Genomic DNA, 21,643 nt, shown 5'->3' with positions numbered 1-21,643 from the left:
ATTTTTAAAAAAATGATTTAATTTGGTTACTGGTAATCTATATGGAGTGGATATATCAGCATAAAGAATAACAGTACGAAGTAATCTATATGGAGTGGATATATCAGCATAAAGAATAAGAGTTTTGGAGTGAAATAGACATTACTTTAGTGGCCCTGGGGAAGCATTTAATCTCTATGAGCCTTAATTTCTCAACTGCAAGTTGGGAATGATACTAATATCCCTTTCAGAATAATTGTGTAGTTAGAGATAATTCCTACAAAGGTCTGCTACCTGGCATATGTTAGGCATATATATTGGTATATAACAAACACAAAATGGTAAGTAGTTAAACTACAGAAACCATACTGTTTTCACACCTAGATATTCTTAAGCATTAACTCTTTCACAAAACTTTCCTTTCATAAAACCAAATTCTTCTTTATTTCTTTCTGGGTACACACTTAGACAGAGCTGGCTTCATAAGTGTGCAGCCTGTGAAGTTGCATCAGACACCGTGCTCAGAGGACCCTGTGCTCAGGTAACGCTCTGCTGTTGCTGTCTTAAAAATTCTTAATAATTTTATTTTTGATCTTGTGTTTTGTAAGTCAAGTCCAATGGGAAAATAGAGCATGTGTACAAGCAGGGGAACTACACATAATATGCATGTCTCCTGTTCTCTGCTGTCCCATTTGTATACGGTTTTTGCAACGTCTCATGAGCACAGAATTCTGGTGCACCCACCATGTGTGGAAGTGCAGTGAGACTCAAGGTGAGTGCAAGGCCAATATGTTACATGTATGAATAAAGAAGTCACTGACAACCTTGAGAGACCACCTTGAGAGACCCTTTGAACCTGAGCTTGCTTTGAAAACAGAAGCCAACGATGGTCTAAGAAACACAAACAACCAAGAAACACTATCATATCCTTTCTTACTTCCTTATGTTAGCCAACCACTTACTCTGAAAAAGATGACATAGAGAAAAAGGAAAAGATGGGATAACCCATAGTTCCTTTTCCTTGCAGTTCTTCCTTACTCATCAGAAAGCTGAAGGTAGAGAGTGTTGGCAGAATGTACCAAGAAGTGAAATAAAAAGAGCTGAATTCATTTTGTGCACTGTTTCCACTGTTCTGGTAAGAACAAAATATACATATGTGCACACGTGTGCAAGCTACCAAAAACAAATTGTGAATTTCAGTGATTCCACATATGGATTAAATACTCATACTTGCATATAAAGCTGGCATTGTGCAATACAAAGATGAATGGCAAAATTCATGCTAATAATCTAAAATTTTTATTCTTTCCTTAGAAAGACACTCAATATCAAATTAAAAAACACTATGACAAATTGAGAGAGAGACCACAGAAGAAAAGTAAAAGCTTTATATTTTGGTATCTTTAACAGCACTTTTTTCCTGCTTTTTCAAAAAGGGTCCCCATCTTTTCATTTTGAATACGGTCCTGTTAATTATATAATCAGTTCTGTGGCTGGAATCCACTTCTCAATCTCGACTGTAATTGGGTATAGCTATGAGACTGAGTTCCTGCCAATAGAATATGCGAGAAAGGGATGTGTGCTGCTTCCAAGTTAATAAAACTGTTAATGCACACATGAAACCCTTCCTTTTCCACTAATGGCATATCAAAGTCCTAGGTGACCTAGGAAACAGGAAAGCACATATGCAAGACGACAAAGCCTCTATGTGCTTGGATTCCTAAATGGCTGTGTGGTAACAAATCCTCCAACTGATCTGGACACATTTTGGACAGTATACATGAAAAATAAACACACTAATTCGTGCTTTAGCCCATGTGCAATAGGTCTAGGTGTTGACTTATAGAAACCATCTTGCTTACAATGCTTTTACCTCTCTCTAAACTCTTACACCATTTTTTTGCCCCTACCATAAAGTTGATAAACACTGCATAAAATCTTCTACTGTTATTCGATTTTTATATTTCTCTTCTCCCCAGTTAAAGTAGCTTAGGACTAGACTATCTCTGAGGCTCTAACTACATCTTTTTGGCACTCACCATTCCTGTTCCTCCCAATCCAATATCCTGCTGCTCTTCTATATTGATGACATCAAGTTAATGTGACTTGATGAGTAGGAAGTGGCAAGCAGTACAAATCCCTCTGTAAGGCACCAGAGCGTGGAAGATAAAACTTACAACGTTTCAGGGGTTTGTGCATTGGTAAAGTAGTCTAGGGCAAGTCAGGACATTTCTTTTCAAGATAAAGTTATTGGTCCTGCACATTTAACCATTAGGGATAAGTTACAGAAGTTTAGAGCATTTTTTTGATTTTTAGAAACAGCATATACCATACTTGAAAATATTGTTCCAACTTATTTATAAAGTGATTCTTAGAAGGCTACCAGTTTTGAGTCAGACGGAGAGCAAGAGATGGCTTTACAACACGGTAAGAGCAATTCTGCCTTTTGGACCATGAGACCTAGTAGATCCAATGGTGCCAAAGTTATTTGCAATCAGGAGCAAGCAATAAATGTACTTTTGAAACTAAAACAAACATACGAACAAAAATCAAAAAGCCCAAAACAAAACTTGGGCCTGGTTCATGAATAAGTTAGCTTAATATGTTAGTAAGAGCTAAAAAGAGAGTGTTCTGCCCCAACGCAGAGGTGAAAGACAAGGTGGAGGGAAATTTTTCTAGTAGTCAGAGATCTGAAGAGGTAACTGGTCATTGACTTTCTGTGGAGGGTGGTCAGAGGTAAGGATAACGATATACATACTCCTGGGAAGTGGCAAATGGCTCACCTGTTGATCTGAAGCCTGGAAGGAGCAATTTTGGAAGATAAAAGTCAAGCAGGCCTGGGAAAGAAGGAAGTGGATGGACCTAGAGGAGTGGGCATAAAATGTGTGGATCTCTGTGTCTCATATAATAGCCATCAGAGACTGTGGCAGGTATATGCTAAGATGGTCCCAATGATCTTTGTCTGTTGTTATCCATGCCCTGAGTAATCCCCTCCTCTTTACTGTGGGGTGACCTAGCTACTATAACTAGCCAACATATTGTAGCAAAGAAGATGCAATGTCACTTCTAGATTTTGTTACATAAGATAGTTACTCCCATCTTGCTGGCAGTTTCTCTTCCCCCACCTCCCTCTGTCTCTCTGTCTCTATCTATCTCTCTTGCTGACTTTGGTGAAACAAACCACCATAGTTAGGAGACCCACGTGGCAAGAAACTGAAGGCAGTCTCTAACCAGCAGCCAGCAGGGAACTGAGGCCCTCAGTGTAACAGCCTGCAAAGAATTGAGCCCTGCCAACAACCCCCTGAGTTCAGAAGCAGATCCTTCCCCAGTTGAGACTTCAGATAAGATGGATTCTAGCCCTTGCAGAAACCTTGTTGCAGCTTTGTGAGATACTTGAAGCAGAGAACCCATAAAATCAGTGTCTGGATACCTAACCCACAAAAGCTGAAATAATAAACATGTTTTTGTGTTTGTTTGTTCTTACCTTGTTAGTCAGGTTTATTCCCAAGTATGTTCTTGTTTCTGATGCAATTTTATTTTTTATTTCATTTTTTTAAATGGTGGATGTTCTTTTAAATTAATTTTTATTGGAGTATAGTTGCTACATGTATAGTTTTAAATTGCTAAGTTTGGAGCTAATTTGTTATTCAACAGTCAATAACTAATGCGGAGAACATATATCACAGAAGAAGCATTGAAAAGCCAGGTGAGTAGATGACTCATCCAGGTAATACCAGTCAGTTTCTGTCCTCAACCACCTAGAAGTGCACAATAGGTCAATGACAGGGTAGGGTGGCACAGATGGAGAATATGCAGGAGCTCCACAGCATGGGCTCCCTCTCGCCATAGCTGACCTTGATTCTCCTGGCGCTGAATGTGTGACCTGTCACAACAGAGGCGACGCTGTCCCCTCAGTATGGTATTGTCCCTGAAAGAGAACAAATAGCTACTTGAGCCATCTGAGCTTAGAGGCTGAATTACAAGCCCATGCCTTGCAGTCAAGGTTTTTAAGTCAAAGTCTGTGAGCAATTTCTACAAAACTCAACTAATAGCAAGGCTAATTATTAAGTACTTATATTCATCCTTTGTTCTCTGTAACTTTGCTGTTAAAATGTTTTGGCCTCTTCACCTTTGCTGACAGATTGGCCCCATAATTGGAATCACTTTCCTAAAGGCATCACAGAGTTGAAATTCCCCCAATTTAATTAAGCAACTATGAAAACCCAGTAGCTCTAATTAAGGAGGAATGCAAATATAATTATTTGGAAGGAAAGAACCTAGGAGAATGGATAGAATGTGTTTTTGTCATATTAATGCAGACCTCTCTGGAATGCTGTGCTATTGATTTATTCTGCTCGGTAAAGAGCAACACTTTCTTCTTTTGTGACCATTTTATTAAGCAAAACCTTTTTGAAACTGTCTAGGTGTGCAGGTATTATTTCTGATACCAAGGCTGAAGAATTTAACTTTCAAAGCCTCATGTTAGAGGCCAAAGGCTATCTATGTAATTCTAGAGCTGAAAATAGATACTAGGACTCTCGTTCTTCACTGGATCCATCAGTCACATTGCTTTCACCTTATATTTATTCACCATGAATTCCCATTGACCTAGGCACTGTACAAAACACACATCAAAATGGGACCCTGCTCTCAAGGACCTCTTGGCAGCAGGCAGAATCTATATCAAATGAATTGCAGACGTGATTTTCCATATCATCTAGGTCCTCGGGCTGTGTTCCTCATTTTTACTTTTTTGTGCTTAAAGAGGAAAATAGCAACTTCAAATCCTTTTAGGAATAGAATATTAAAAATTATTTTTAGAAAGCTAACATTAATAGTGAGCCTGGAAAAAAGCCAGTTCACCACTTTTTCTTTCAGTAACGATTAATTCCTATTATTCACAAAACACTATGTCAGAGATAAATAAAATGTGAACTCTTCCCTCAAGAAAATTTTAGGCAAGTCAACAACCTGGTACAATAAAAGACAAGATAATGTTAGCTCTGTAACAGAATCCTTATCTGGAAGCTCTGGAAACACAGAGAAATAGCAGATGAATTAGAGACCCATAGAACGTGACCTAGATAGTCGTGCCCATGTTTTCACTGCTAGTGATGCAATTTATTATCATTTTTTTTCTTTGCCTCTCCTAACATTTTGGAAAAAAAAATGCCTATCAAACAGAGTCATTTACAAGCTATTAATGAATGCAGTGTCATTGTCTGGCAATCAGAAGTACAGTCAAGAAAGCTTGTTCGTAGGATGGGGAAATATTTGAAAGCCAGAGAGAAGTAGAGAGTGGAACAATGGAAGACACTAAAGTCATGAGAGAAAGAGAGGGAAAGAGAATTAAGGAGACAAGTCCCCTGGGGAAATGAGAGGGATTTTAGACAATGATTGGGGGTGGGGTGTAAAGACCTCTGACTGTTTTTCCCTGGGGAAAGATGAGAAGACGGTGGAAAGAGGGGAATGTGCTGTCAGGGTGAGGGTAGGGAGGCAGGAAGGGTGAAAGTAAGGAGGGGCGTTCCTGCCAGGGGAGGGAAAGGAAGCTGAAGAGTTTAGATGTGTGTGGCCACAATCTTCTCAGGCAGGAGGCACTTCTTTTTGAAGAAATGAAGGAGGGAGGGTATAAGCTAGGGATTCCAACCAGGTGGAAAAGGTCCAGGAAAGCTGTTGAGAGCACTTGGTACAAGGGCATTTAGGGTAAAGAAAAGGGATCAGTGGACTCCATGAGAATCCAGCAGGGATGGGATATTGTTATTCTGGAGCCAGTCAACTGAGTACTTTGATTTTTTTGCTGACAGCGCTGAGCATTCTGGGAATAGGACTGGAAGATCAGCTGAGTGGGGGGCCTGGGGAAGCAGTGGTTGCTGAATGCATAGGGCATATGAGCATTTAGGGTGTATGCAGATAATCATGGGTCTTGGGGCCCAAGCAAGTTCTTGAGAGGTGCAGTGTAAGGAAGAGAGTTGATCAGTTGGGATGACAGGAAGTGACAAGGAATAGGAATTCACCCTGGTGGCAAAGGTTGGGTTCAGTGAGTAGAAGTAGGAGAACAGGAGGCTGGGGGTATTTCCAGCAGGCATTTCCTGTCTGATAGGGCAACGTGTGGGTGGCCAGTGGGAAGTAGGGGGGGAGATCTCTGAAGTTCAGCAGAGAGAGACTAGGATGAGACTAGGATGAATTTGGAGGGTCATTTACAGGGATGATGAAGTTGCTCAGGGAGCTGGAAAGATGATAGAGGAAGAAATGGCTATCTTCTTTCTACTGCAGAGTGATCTGGCAGAAATATCTTAAGACCAGGCCTGCGACTTCAGATAAGGGCTCTCTTTCTTTCTTTCTTCCTCCTTTCCCTCCCTCCTTCCTCCCTCCCTCCCTCCCTTTTTCTTTCTTTCTTTGAAAACATTTTATTTTAGAATAGCTTTAAATTTTCAGAAAAGTTGGAAACATAGTACAGAGTTCCCATATACCGTAACATGAAATTTCCCCTAATATCTTACAGTAGCACGATAAGTTTGTCACAATTAATGAACCAATCTTGATGCATTATTATTAGCGAAAGACCATACTTTACTCAGATTTCCTTAGTTTGTACCTTATGTCATTTTTTCTCTTCCAGGATTCTATGTAGGACACCACATTACATTTCCTTATTCTGTCTCCTTAAGCTCCTCTTGACTGTGACACTTTCTCTGACTTTTCTTGTTTTTAGTGATCGTGACAGTTTTGAGGCACTACTGGTCAGGTATTTTGTAAAATGTCCCTCTATTTGGAGTTGTCTAATGTTTTTTCATGATTAGAGAGGGGGTATGGGTTTTTGCAAGGAAGACCACACAAGTAAAGTGCCATTCTCATGACTTCATATCAAGAGTACATGCTACACATATGACTTATCTCTGTCAGTGTTGACTTGATCATCTACCTCAGGTGGTGTCTGCCAGGTTTCTATTCTGTAAAGTTCTTCTTTCCTTACTTTTTCCTTCCTGAGCGCTTTGGAACGAAGTCTCTATGGGTAGCTCCGCTCACTGGGAATTATGCTCTACCTTTCTGAGGGTGGAGCATCTGTATAAGTTATTTGGAATTCTTCTGCACAAATAATCTGTCTACTATTTATATTATTCACCAATTCTTTTGAATTTGGATTTTTTTTTGAGGAGGAGCCCACTGGTGAATCTGGCTTTAAGGTAGACCCAAAGTAAGAGCAGAGATTGCCCAAGGGACTTGCCCCATCCAAATAGCACTAGATTCTTCCTCCTTCCCTGTCCAGTTCTTACGTTATAAGATTTCTATATCTGTTTTGCCATATTTTTGCTATGAGAGTAAGGTGAAATAAATAGAAATTGAAAAATCACTAAAATATACAACATTAAATATATATAAATAAATATTTAAAAAATGCTGATCTGAAAACCAGAAAATTCAGAGGCATAAAATATTGATAGATCACAGTAAAAACATTCTGAAAATTTTCAGCTCTTCCTTCATTTGAACCGTGTCCTTTGCTATCAATTTCCCCAAACATCTCCCTAACATCAGACTCTCATGAGGGTAGGGAAATGTCATTCATTCAATCAAGCAACAAATATTGATTGAGTGCCTAAGGCAGGAACCAGTCAAGTGGCTAGTGATCCAATGATGAACAAGACACGGAGGGTTGATGGAGTTTCCATTTCAGCGTTTGCCGGTGGTGTTGAGTGGGGGAAGCAGTCAACAACTAAAGAAACAAATGGACGGGATAATACAGATTGCTAATTATCACTATGGCCTGTACATTAATGTCTTCCCTAGCATAATGTCTAGTGTGTAGTAGGTACTCAATAATTATCTACTGACCAAAATGTATAAATACATATCTGTTTCTGACTTACTTCACTCTTTATGACAGTCTCTAGGTCCATCCATATCTCTGCAAATGACATAATTTTGTTCCTTTTTATTCCTGAGTAATATTCCATGGTATATATGTACCACATCTTCTTTATCCATTCCTCTGTTGATGAACACTTAGGTTGCTTCCATGTCCTGGCTATTGTAAATAGCGCTGCAGTGAACATTGGGGTGCATGTATCTTTTGAAGTAAGTCAGAAAGAGAAAAGCAAATACTGTCTATTAACGCATATATGTGGCATCTAGAAAAATGGTATAGATGATCTTACTTGCAAGGCAGAAATAGAGACAACGATGTAGAGAACAAACGTATGGATACCAAGGGGGAGGGGGAGTGGGATGAATTAGGAGATTGGGATTGACATATATATATACTACTATGTATAAAATACATAACTAATGAGAACCCACTGTATAACACAAGGAACTCTACTCAGTGCCCTGTGGTGACCTAAATGGGAAGTAAATCCAAAAAAGAGGGGATATATGTATATGTATGGCTGATTCACATTACTGTGCAGTAGAAATTGACACAGCAGTGTAAAGCAACTGTACTCCAATTTAAAAAAAAAATAAAACAAAATGAAAAAAAAATACATATCTGGAAACTCATTTCCTCAGGGTTTAACACTCTTTTTCTCCAACTGGTAACTCAGTTGAACTAATGTATTTTTTCTCAAACATGTATTTCAACATAAGTTTGGTTAATGCTGGACCAGAGGAAGACACTGAAATGGAACATTGATAAAACCAATGGGAAGCTGTTTGGGGTTCAGAAACTTGGGGTCACATTTTAGCTTTCACTTACTATGGCACCTCCTCTCTTTGAATTCAAGGTCCATATTTCAAGCAAGTGAGGTAATACAGTGTTTAATAATAAGTAAAGGGAATTATAAACTTCTTTTAAGACAGCTAATTCTGAATTGTTTGAACATTATTCAGGTCATTATTTAATCAAACACAAGTTTACCAAAGACTCAATTCAACTGTATCAACAACTTAGTCAGATGAATTATTTGCTTAAATGCTTGCTAAGTATGAGTGTAAAAATAAAACCTTAAGGGACCTCTTGAAGGGATAAGATATTTTATAAGGACTTAGGATTCTTGATAAAGAATGTAATTAAAAAAAAAATCTCCGTGGGCTCAAATAATAACTATTTTCTAAAACTTTAACTCAATATAATACTCTACAGGCTAAAGATCCCACTTCCTTTGCACCATAATTTGGCTGTTTGATTTTTATAAAAGCAATAATTGGCTATAAAGGATGATATGTAGTAGAATTTAATCTAGTATTTGCTTAATTAACAATTTAAAGATAATACAGCATGAGGATAATTGAAAAAATAATTCTAATTTTTGGAAAGATAACATCCTATTTGTTATCTTTATATAGATTAGTTTTACAACACTATGTTTCAGTACACTCTGAATTCTGACGGAGGAGGGAACAACAAGAGTATGGCTCATGGAATTGGGAATCAGGTAACATCAGCTCTTCCAATAATAAGCTATGTTGCCTTAGGAGAATGAAAAAGTTAACTTCTCTGACTCTCTTCTCCAATGCTATAAAATTTGAGGGTTGGAAAAGGTGATATACTTTCCTTCTAATATTGGATGATCTTTTTGATGCCTGATTTTAATGTTTTAATTGGGGAAATAGGCAAGAACCATTTCTTTGGTATACAAGTAAGAATTCATGATAAATTAAACACTATATGGTATTACTCATTGTGTGTCCTGTATCAATGGTACTTAAAATATTCTGACTTAATTTAAGATTTTTCCTTCTCAAATGATATGCCTGCAATTTGTCTTCTGGCTATTAAATACCAATTTCAGTTGAGATTTCTCATTTTTAAAATTCCTATGAATTAGTTATCATTCTCTTAATAAATGATTAGAAAGTAAAGTAATGGCTCAGAAATATAAAAACAAATCTAAAGTATCTATATAAATTCTCTAGTTTAGCATTTCCCTGAATTACACAGGATGAGATTTTTGCTGCCGGCTATGAAGGAAAAACTGATTTAGGAATTGCCATTCCACTGTGAAGAACTAGCACATTAGGCAAAATCCATGAAACAGTTATGTTCAGACATTGGACCAGAAACAGGCTAGGTAGGCTGTGACCACTGAGAGAAGGGAACACCTGAGGTGTGTCCTGTGATTACTTTGGCTTTCTGCCTAGAGGCAATTTACAGCCCTTTGTGTAGGGAGGGAGAATTCAGGTAGAGCATTGTGTATTCCTGACTTGTGAAATAAAAATTTACTGGATGGACTTAACAGAAGATTAGATTCTACTGAAGAAAAGATTGCGGAACCAGAAAGCATTGTAATAGAAAACCTACAAAATGCAGCATAGAGAGAAAAAGGAATGAAAAAATTGTAAGAGCACCTCAGTAACCTGGTGGACCATAGCAAGGAATTTAACTTTGCCAATATGTAATTGAAATCTAAGGAGAAGGGGAGCAGTAAAAATTTTAGAAAAAAGAGTTTAAAAATTTCCATATTTGAAGAGAACTTTTACAGTATTTTATACACAAATCCATGAATTTCAATGAATTCCAAGCAGAGTATACTCCAGAAAACCAAACAAAGACAAATTATATAGAGGAGAAAAAAAGATAAAAATGTCCTCAGATTTTATCCAAAATCAGGGAAGCCAGAAAACAATAGAAAGACATATTGAAAATGATTAAAGAAACAAAATTCAACCTAGAAACCTATATCCAGTGAAACTGTATTTCAAAAATGAAGGAAAATGAAAACTTTTTCAGATAACCAAGGCTGAGAGAATCTATTGCTGGCAGATCTGCATTATAAAAAATATTAAAGGAAGTTCTTCAGACCAATGGAAAACAATATCAGATGGAAGCGTAGATCTATAGAAAAAAATAAAAAGAAGTAGAAACAGTAAGTATTAGGGATTTTTCTTTTTATTTCTTTAAAAAATAATTCACTGTGTAATGCAAATATAGTAATATATCATAGGGTTTATGACAAAAGTAGAACTAAATTATATGTCAAGAATAACACAAAGAACAGGAGGGGGAAAAAATGAACATTTTTACATTATATGTGAAGTGGCAGAATATTTGATAAGTTTAGAGTGTAAACCCTAGAACTCCTGCTCAAAAAAAAAAGGGGATGTATGGCTAATAAACTAATAGTACAGATGAAATGGAATTTAAAAATTCACTTAATCCAAAAGAAGACAGAAAATAGATAATAATAGATGCAATAACAGAAAACAAATAACAGTGTTATAAATTGAAATCAACCATATTGATAATTACCTTAACTATATATTGTATAAACATAACATTTAAGGCAGAGATTATCAGACTGGATAAAAAAATACCCATCCAATTAAATATGAATCTGCAGATAAAAGTGAATTAATGAAAAGCAAACAGGAATCAAAAGAAAGTAGGAATAGCTATATTAGTATCAGGCCAAGTGTCCTCCAAAATAGGGAATATTACTTATGATAATGAGGGAATTTTGCTAACGATTAAGAGGTTAAGTCATTATGAAGAACTAACAAATTTCAATAAAAGGAGATGTTGTAAGCATTTGGAAAAGGAAGCAATGGTTATTATTAGACTTATGGGTTCACCAAGAATAAATCATCCATGGTAGAATCATTTCCTTCTTTGGTGAGTTAGGTATATACAGCACATGTTTAAATTTCAACATGATGTTGGAGTCCCCTATGACAGTGGTCCCTAACCTTTTTGGCAACAGGGACTAGTTTCGTGGAAGGCAATTTTTCCACACACCGGGGTGGGGGGATGGTTTTGGGGTGATTCAAGTGCATTACATTTATTGTGCACTTTATTTCTATTATTATTACATTGTAATATATAATGAAATAATTATACAACTCACCGTAATGCTGACAGGAGGTGAAGCTCAGGCGGTAATGCGAGCAATGGGGAGCAGCTGTAAATACAGATGAAGCTTCACTCGCTAGCCTGCTTCTCACCTCCTGCTGTGTGGCCCGGTGGTTGGAGGCCCCTGCCTATGACAACTTTGAATAGGTGAATAGGTGGAACAGTTAGAGGATGCTTTAGTGTAAATAGAGTAATTCATAGGAAGTCCAAGGGCTAGATTCAGAGGGTCAATGTTTATTTGAATGGTGATATTCCTAGAGACATAGGACCCTTCATTCAACCTTGTGTGTGTGTGTGTGTACCTTATGTTTGTTTTTTTTACACTTTAAACAATGTCATGTTGTTTTTTTAGACAAGTTCTTACATTTTTGGAAAACATTTTAAACAAGGACATGTGATTCAAATATGATATTTTATTTTATTTTTTTATAAATTTATTTATTTATTTATGGCTGTATTGGGTCTTCGTTGCTACACGCGGGTTTTCCCTAGTTGCGGCGAGCGTGGGCTACTCTTTGTTGTGGTGCGCGGGCTTCTCATTGCGGTGGCTTCTCTTGTTGCGGAGCACGGTCTCTAGGTGTGCCGGCTCAGTAGTTGTGGCTCGTGGGCTCTAGAGTGCAGGCTCAATAGTGGCGCACGGGCTTCATTGCTCTGCGGCATGTGGGGTCTTCCTGGACCAGGGCTCAAACCCGTGTCCCCTGCGTTGGCAGGTGGATTTTTAATTACTGTGCCACAAGGGAGGTCCTTGATATTTTAAATAATGTCATGCTGACCAGAATTTTATATGGTTCAAAGTTGAGAAGGGTAGTTAAAATATTTGATTCTTGAAATGTTATGCATAAGGAATTCAAGTGACTCTGAAATAATAGGTGGACATTTGAAAGAAATAAAAGTAAATAGGTAAAGGTAAATTTATGTCACTGGTTTCACAATAAAAATAATTGTACTAGTGAAATATGACATAAAAGTGCTTAAGGATTTTAAGGTGATTCTAAATGAAATATAGATTAACCATTGGCATGCCTCGCCAAAATACCAACATTTATAATGGTTATAGTTTATTGAATATCTATTATATGCCAAGCATTATCAGGGACTTTGCATACATTTGCCTATAAATTTTATGTACATCATTAATTTTTAAGGTTAATTTTTGCCATTTTATAAATTGAAATTTTAAGCTCAGGGCGGTGAAATAATTTGCTCACACAGCTAATAAGAGTAGGGACTAAGATGACTGATCCCAGATCCTTTTTTCCACAAGATTCTTACTCTTTTTCTCTTTCTGCCTCATTAGTGTGATTGTAGGGTTCATTAAGGTGGAAAAAATAACTAAAATAAAGGATGTAATAGGCACAGTTTAATCTAAACTGTTCTGAGTTCCATTATGAGTTTTCCCTTTGATTGAGAACACCACAATTTAAGAGGAAAGCTGGAGTACTTCTAGAGTACAGGTAATCAGAGGGAGAAGAGATTTGAATTTATTTTATATGAGGAACAGTCCAAAGAACTAAGAATTTTTGACCTGGAAAGCAGAGCCCACAGTAGCTCAACATTGGGAGGACTATTATTTGAAAAAGATGTTACATTTTTTCTCTCTGACTCTACAGAGTGGAACTAGGACTAATAAATTAAACAGTCATGAAGCCAGCCTGGCATAACGTAAGTTAGAATTTTCCAACAGAGCTGTCAGCAAGTATACTGAAACCTCTGTGTGGTGGTGAGCTGACTGTCACTGGAGGTATTCAAGTAGACGGTAGCTGATCACTTAGTTGGAATTCCGTGTAGAATCACTGGTAGTCTCAGCAGACTTTTAAAACTCCTTTCAATTCTTGGAGTCTTTAATGTTATAGAAACTGCAATATATTTAAGGGGTGGTTGTTAGCACACATTTCTTTTTTTTTTTTTCAGTTGGTAACATCCCTTTTTTATTCCTTGGTAAGGGTTTAAAAAATTCGAGAACAGACACATTTTTTTTTTTTTTATTCTTACACAGGAAATTTCCTTCCAAAAGTCTCCTGAGAGGCGTATACCATACACAGGAATCCATCTTCATCCTTCTCACTTTCATACACTTCACAAATCAGCGTGGACACACTCAACCATGCTATGTCCATTCACTAACAGGAAGAAGGCTTGATTAGCGTGGAGCTGTAAGCGCCTTCTAATTATCTTGATGAACTCACTCGTGTTGACATGCAGGCACCAAGAGCTTTGTTTTATCCAGGACCGGAAGCTGCTTCTCACCTTTGTATTGTTCTATTATTACCGGGATTTTGGTAGGATATGCTGCTCTCAGGTAAGCAGGCCATCTTCTACTCTTTGTTCGAAGGTTCGGCGCTGTTTGAAGGTTTTCTCCGAAGGCATGGCGGGGCAGGCGGGGCGGGGGCGGCGAGGTGGAGGGTCCCGGAGGCTCCAGGCGGTGGCTGCAAGAGCCACCACACATTTCTTAAAAGGTAATTTTATTGAGTACTTTCATTATGAAACGAGATTCAAACAGAAACAAGTAACAACACACCTACAAGTTAAAGCAGGCAAGTAGTCGTCGGTAAGGAGAGAACAAGATTTATGTACAATTCCATCCACTGTTTTAAACATTTGCCAAACAATAATTATTTACTCTTGGACAAAGATCCCTGGTGTGTATTTTCGACATTCTTTAAGGGAGCTGACTACTAAATGTTTTCATCTCCATCTCCAGCCTGTCTTAAGTCTTGGCAAAGGAAGAAGCCAGGGGAACCTTTACTCTATAGAAGGTGAATGTTCTTGGCTGTGAAGGCGGTAACTCTGCAGTTACATGGGGCTCATTCTTTCCATCTCACACATTGAAAAGACCTCCCAGGGAGAACTGCCAAGACATCCGTGGTCCACGTGGCCTCCTCAAGCAACACTAGGATGCTTTGTGGACAGCGTGCTGGGCCTTCATGCAGCACTTGCAAAAGACGAGGCATATTCTATCCTCCCCACCCTCATCCCTCCAAAAACTTCCATTGCCAGTTTTCTTTACTGATCTATACTTAATAATAAATAATGGCCATCTGAGTAAAAGGGTCTTGAAAGTCCCTTTTCGTATTTTATAATCTTGATACTCAAAGTGTGGTCTTTGGACCAGCGTCAGCATCACCAGGAATTTGTTAGAAATGCAGGTTCCTGGGCCTCACGACAGACCTACTCAACCAGAATCCACATTTTAATAAAATTCCCAAGTGATTTATATACACATTAAAATGTGAGAAGCACTCTTTTAGACTACCTGCTCATGATCTTACACATTTTAAAAGCGTGCTATATGGTTTAGTACTTTCTCACATTGTTCTAATTTCACTTTGTATCTCTTAGTTTGAGGACACTAAGATTTCTGGAACTATTGCCTAAAATCAAATCAAATCTTCAACTAATCCTTTACTCTCAACCCTCATAACCCAATTGCCCACCAATTGTATAACTTTAAATCCTTCCTTCTAATTGCCCCTCCACCTGCTACAGCAGACCCGGATAAGGCTCCGTCATCTCCATCTGGACTGTAATTATTATATCCTCTCTGCTAGATTTTTTTCTGCTTTCATTCATTCTCCAAACTGTGGGCAAAGGTAATTTTTATTGAAATGTATCCTTGCTCCAGGGCAATGTCCTAACTTATTAGTTTGCATTCAAATTCTTCTCTAATTGGTCTCCAGTAACCTTTTAGCTTCTGCTATTGACACATTTCTATCAAACATGTTAATTCTAACTAGAAGCTACTAGTGGCCATTTGTGCATATCCATTTTCCTGAAAGCCCATCCTCACATTTCTTCCAAGACTCATCATGAAAATAAAGCCTTCTACAGTTTTCTGAGGGAGAATGAATTGCTTCTTCCTTTGGTAACATAACGCAGTTTACACGCCTGTGTCATGTTCCAGTTTTATTCATTTTCTTATCTTCGTACACCGTTAGATTATGATACTTGTATGGCAGGGATAAGGGAGGCATTTAGTGTATGGCTTAAAAAAACTAAGTTCTAGAGTGAAAAACTATGTCAAATGCATTCCCTTCTTACTACCATGTGACCTTAGGTCAATTACCCCTCTAAGCCTCAGTTTCCTTATCTATAATATGGGGTAATTACACCTATATAAATGGACTTTGTGAGGATTAAAATGTGAATGTTTAGTTCATATGATGTTTAGTTCATAATAATAATTCAGTTTTGTTCTAGAAGGACACAGTATATTGGGTGGTAATCAAGGCAGGGGCAGTGACATACCATGGAAAGTGATATGAATGCAAATTTTAGAATTAGAAGACAAGGGTGAGGCTTCACCATAGGGGAAATAAAGAAGCCCAATAATTAGAACTAAGATGTAAGACTAGAGGATTCACAGTGACTGGTCTTGATGCTGAGTTCCCTGGACTGGAGCTTCTGTGGATTGGCTCTAGTGGCCCCAAGAAGGTGGGCACAGGTGATGCAGAGCTAGAGAACAAATTGTGTCCCTATGAAGTGACCTGTAGTCACCTGTATAAAGTGTGAGGTCATGCTTTCCATTTTGTTTCTGCTGTCCTTCCTGATGACACCCAGCATTTTGTGGGTCTTGGCACATGAGATTCTTTCTCCCTCCCTGCCTTCCTTCCTTCCTCTCTCCCTCCTTTCTCTCCCTCCCTCACTCTCTTCTTTCTTCTTTTTTGGTCTTCATTCTACCAGCTGAAAATGTCAGAAAGATCCAGCAGAGTCAGTTTAGTGACAGTGAATATTTGTTCAATATACACTCAATTAAAACCAACAGACAGCACACACAGATGGAGACAATTGTCTGCCATTATCAGCACTGACAGATTTGAACTAATATCCTAGAATGGAAAGTGACCTGCCACTTTCTGTGAGTCATATACAGTGATTCTGATTGAAGAAGACAGTACTAAGTTAGAGACATAGTCCGTATAATAAAAAAAACAAATCTTTAATCTTAATTTCTAACATGTATCCTAAAAAAGCCTTCATTCTTGGAGTACTGATTTATCATCCAACAAATTCTTATTCACTTTGAAGGGAAGTAGGAAGTGAGAAAGAGGTGTATTTCCTAGATTGTAGCCTGGGTACCTAGGGCTCAGACAGACTTCAGGATTTTAGGGTGGGAGAGCAGAGATCTGTAGACTTAATGCACATTAATTTTTGCTACAACAGAGCATATATCCTGTTTCATGAAGTCGGGGAATATGGTATAGGATTGAGTACAATCTGTTGCAAGAAAAAAGAGACAGATTGTGAGGCCAAGCTGATGCCAGAAGAGTGGCCTTGACTGGATCACATGAGAACTTGGCCTTGTGAGTATGAGATGGACACAGTTATGGCAGTGAACAATTTTAATTGTACAGGAACGTGGTGCTGATAGGCAGATGACAACCTGGATAAATTATGTGATAACTGTGGATGTTTTTATGCTACAGAAGTCACTGGGTTGCATTTTTTTGGTTTACAGGTCTAATATGTTGAGTCTTTGTTTCATTCAAGTTTGACCTACAGTTCTAGAATGTAAGTGGGCTGAAAAAACAAAACAAACAAACACTGCAACAGTGCTGTTACTGCTTTCTATTCTTTTCTCAAATTTATAAAAAGTATGGGGAAAAGTTTAATTTTTACTGCATAGCTACTATGTGCCAGGTTGTATCAGGTGTTTTACCCATCTTGTTTCTTTAAATTCTCAAAATCATTAAGGTAGAGATTAACAATTCCACTTTATAGATAAGGAAGCCAAAGTTTCAAGGGGTTGAATAAGGTATTTAAGATCACAAAGCAAGTTCTAAGATAAGTTTTAAATACAGGTCACTTGGAATATATATATACACACACACACACACACACACACACACACACACATATATGTATATTTTTTTCTATTTGTTTTTATAGTTCTTAGATTACAGGACCCACAATCTCAAGATACTCTGAGACAGACACAGGCCTGGACTCTGTTACTGTCCTCACTACCAACTCTGTGGTATTAAACAAATACGCTTAACCCTTCAGGGACTCAGTTTTCTAATCTGTAAAATTAGAGGACTTGGACCATTTGCTTTATGTAACCCTTTCATGCACTAATCTCTGTGTCCACACAAAGTTTATGTATAAGAACTTCCACTTAAAATTCTACTTGGGGACAACAAAATTAGAATAGATAGAGACTTGAATAGCACTAAGGAAAAACTTCTGGGAGCAGAGTTCATGGCTTAATTGGCTTTGAACTGGCCAGTCTAGTTGGAGTATCATGGGCTTCATGGTGGATGAGCAGAAATGGGGAAAAGTTCAATTAGGAGTAACTACTGCTGAGGCAGTGCTGGATTGTGGTAGAGTAGAAAGAACCTGGAATAACAGGTACCTGAGTTTGAATCCTGATTTGATCAATTACTAGTTATATAACCTGAGCATAATTCTGACTCTTAGTTTCCTGCTCTGTACATTGGGAATGATTGTGGAGCTCTTGTGAGAATGGAATGAGGTCCTGGGAATGAACCACCTAGCACAGGACATAGAACATGGTTGGTACTCCATGAGTGCCAGCTTCCTCCTTTCTCTCCTATATGTGTGACACTGGCACAAACTCTGCACGATAAAAATCTGAGCCATGTCAGCAGAAAATTCCCCAGGCAATATCTCTGGACCATCAAACAATTCTAGGAAGATCAGAATTGTGGAAAAGAGTCTAGACTGACCCCATTACCACCTCCTGTTCCAGAAGCACCACACCATTCCTTTCCCTGATCTTTCTATTTTCTAACAGTCTCTGAGTAATCCCTTTTGCATTTTTTTGAGGAAAGTTTGATGTGTGAGGACATGGAGGCCTGGCCACACACCATGGATGTTTGATTTTCCTTCTCCCTCCTTCTCCCACCCTCTTCTCTTGAAGAAGCCTTAATCAGAGCTGTTGCCAGGTGATGAGGTCTCCACATTCTTTCCAGCAGCTGCTATTTATGAATGGTGTCTGGTGGTGTTTTAATGTCTGGTTCAATATTTACCTGTGAGGGCTTTACTTAGCTCTCCTTAGTCACAGAATTGAGCTGTCCAGATAATACTACCTTGGGGATTGCTATGAAGTATCCCCAAAGCTGACCACTCAGTATTCACTCATCTTTCCAGAAACGTTCTTCCAGGTAGTATTGCAGCCTCTGAAATGAAGTCTGCCGCCATTTTTCCCTGGACTCTTGGAGCTGTGAACAGTAGGAGCATGGTGAATTAATTAAAAGAAGCACATCACAAGTGTGTGGGTAACTGAAAGTTAGAAACAAGGGGATAGAGTGTTTTATTTGCCTCACTATACGCTCTTATGAGTCAAGAGAAGAAGTAAAACAAAATTCTTGACTCTCAAACTCTTCAGCTGCAATGCCCACTTGAAAAGTCATATTTGTGCAGAACCCTGCAATAAATATGATGTTTTCAGGTCCGTTATTTCATACCAGTAGCTCCATGTGTCAGCACATGGCTGGTGTTATTATCCGCATTTATAGATGGAAATGCAGGCCTAGAGCAGCTGGGTAACTTGTCAAGCCATTTCAAACGCTTTGCAGAATGAAATGGGAAGTAATTAGGCAAAATAATACATATGTAGGAAGAAACACATACGATCACTTAACAGCCAGATTTATGATAGGACTGTTACCACCAACCCATTCTATGGATGAGAAAACATGGCTAACAATTCCGTCTTAATTTGCCCAATTATATCAAATACTTTTCAGAATGATGGAGAGGATGCATTTGTACAGTGTTGAAATAAAATAACTGTGGTAGGAAATATGTCATGGAGTTGGGGGCACGGACACGGGTTCGGATTCAAGCCTGTCTTTGAATCCTTGTTCCCCTATGGAAGTAACTTAACTCTTCTGGTTTTGACCCTAGTTGCTCACCACTCTGTAGCTCAGTTTCCTAATTTTTAAAGTGGGCATGAATAATTTCTAATTAGCACTGTTTTAAGAATTGAAGTCAATATGGTGTCTGGTATATCGAGTCTGGGAGAGACTCAAGGCTGGCTCACACAATGGAGATCCGTTGTCAGTGTTTGCAGTTCCAGAAAGGTGCTCACACCATTTCGGTTTGTCTCTGTTTTTGGCTGAGCTTCTGGGAATTGAGGAGAGAGAGGAACTGGCTTGAAGCAAACCACCACTGCATGCACAGAGTCCTGGCTTACTGGCCAGGTCTGTGTCCTCTGTAATTACAGTGACATCTCAATATGTTTTCATGTCTCGGGTGGTCTTGCTTGTATCACATTTGCATTTGAAAGTTACAGCTCCGGAACCATAAATTCTGAAAGGTCTCCAGGTAACTTGATGCCGTTTGGAGCAAAGAGCTCGCCTTCAAAATGCTGCCAGGAAGATTCACTCTTTACAACACTTTTTATAGGAATTCCTGTGGAGGAGAATACTCAGGAGAAGAATTTGGCCTCCCGGTTTGAAGCACATCTGGTTGTTTGAGTTGTAAAAAGTAGTCCATAACAATGGAGAAAATGAGGTAAATGTGAAATTCGAGCCAGACCAAGTCAGGAGAAACGCAAATTGCAGACAGCTTTGTTTATCTTTCAAAACATCCTGCTGGTTCATAAATTAGATTGAGATTCCTTAAATTAATCAAAATGAAAAACCAGTGGTGTCCCAATGGAGCTATGTTGATATAATTAATTCTCTTTATTCAGAGGATACTTACCAAATTTGTGGATTTTCTGGGACTCTTTGCTTTTCCCTCTTACATCCAATTGTTTATGGTTTGGTCAGTTCTCTCTCTGCCTAATGCTATCTTCTGTAATGTGTGGGTAGAGGAGGCAGAAGGGACCCAGGAAATGAACTATTAGTATAATCCAATAGCTTAGTCTCAGCATTAGGTATGTACTTATGAGATATTTACTAGATGAAGGAAATCTGCTACTTATGAGCAGTTCTGAATTAATTAGGTTCTGGGGTTGCCATGAAGTTTGTTAATCCATTTTTTTCTCACTCCCTATGTAGGTAACTGATTGAGCCATCAGAAGCCATAATTAGAGGTTTTTCTTTGGGCTGTTTGTATTTTCATGATAGCCCATGGGTTAGAGAAAATATTCAGATTTGGAATTTTGTGAAAATTAAATTGTAACCAAACCAGTAGAGACATCCAATTATCCTAGTCAGAAGAAGCTTCTGGTTGCTTTGAACTCTTAAATAACAGTGCATATTTGTGTGTCCCCCTTTGGCAATTGCCACATGCCTTGCATTATACTGCTTCGGATACAGTCCATCTCCCCCACTAGACTGCAGTGCTGGCACCCTGAAGGCATCTCTGTACTCGTCTCTGTTGTAATCAGAGCAGTCCAGTAAAACTATCATGTTAGCCACATTGGTAACTTACCATTTTCTAGTGGCCACATTAATTAAAATAAAAACAGAAAAACAGATGAACTTAACTTTAATAATATATTTACTTAAGCCAATACATCCAAATTATTATCATTGTAACATGCAGGTGATACAAGAAACTATTAGGGATGTCTCACACTCTTAAAAATTCGAAGTCTTGAATAGCTCGTATGTATTTTACACTTGTGGTACATTTCAATTCAGGCAAATCAGATTTTAAGTGCTCAGTAGTTACATGTGGCTTACTGGCTTTCATACTGGACAGGCCAAATCTAGACCACTTCACTGTGGGAGGTTATATAGTGCTCTGCTAGCAGACTCTGGATCGTGTGGGTTCAAATCCCAGCTCTACTGATTCTCTAAGCCTCAACTTCCTTTTTACGAGTAATAGCAATAATGAGACTACTTGGCACATGGTCTGTATTCAGAAGGCATTTGTTCAATGAATCAAAGTATTTTTCATAGAGGATTGCTTGAGGGTTGAATGAGATAGGGTAAAGCCCTTAGCACAGGGTATGGCGCG

The 21,643-nt window shown here is 38.3% G+C and overlaps 1 long non-coding RNA gene and 1 pseudogene across 2 annotated transcripts in view; both read right to left on the bottom strand.

Annotated features, from left to right (window-relative positions):
- Window positions 1-21,643, bottom strand: part of LOC309605149 — a 386,329-nt gene that overhangs the window by 44,921 nt on the left and 319,765 nt on the right. The gene's annotated exons all lie outside the window — the stretch shown is intronic.
- Window positions 106-15,901, bottom strand: LOC309606142 (microtubule-associated protein 1 light chain 3 beta pseudogene; annotated as a pseudogene). The gene has a single exon. The product of its transcript is annotated as a microtubule-associated protein 1 light chain 3 beta pseudogene (transcript).

This window comes from Balaenoptera borealis (assembly GCF_965194805.1).
Source record: "Balaenoptera borealis genome assembly, chromosome: 11".
NCBI lineage: Eukaryota > Metazoa > Chordata > Mammalia > Artiodactyla > Balaenopteridae > Balaenoptera > Balaenoptera borealis.
Note: the sequence above shows the minus strand (reverse complement) of the source record. Positions and strands in the feature narration are given on the sequence as shown.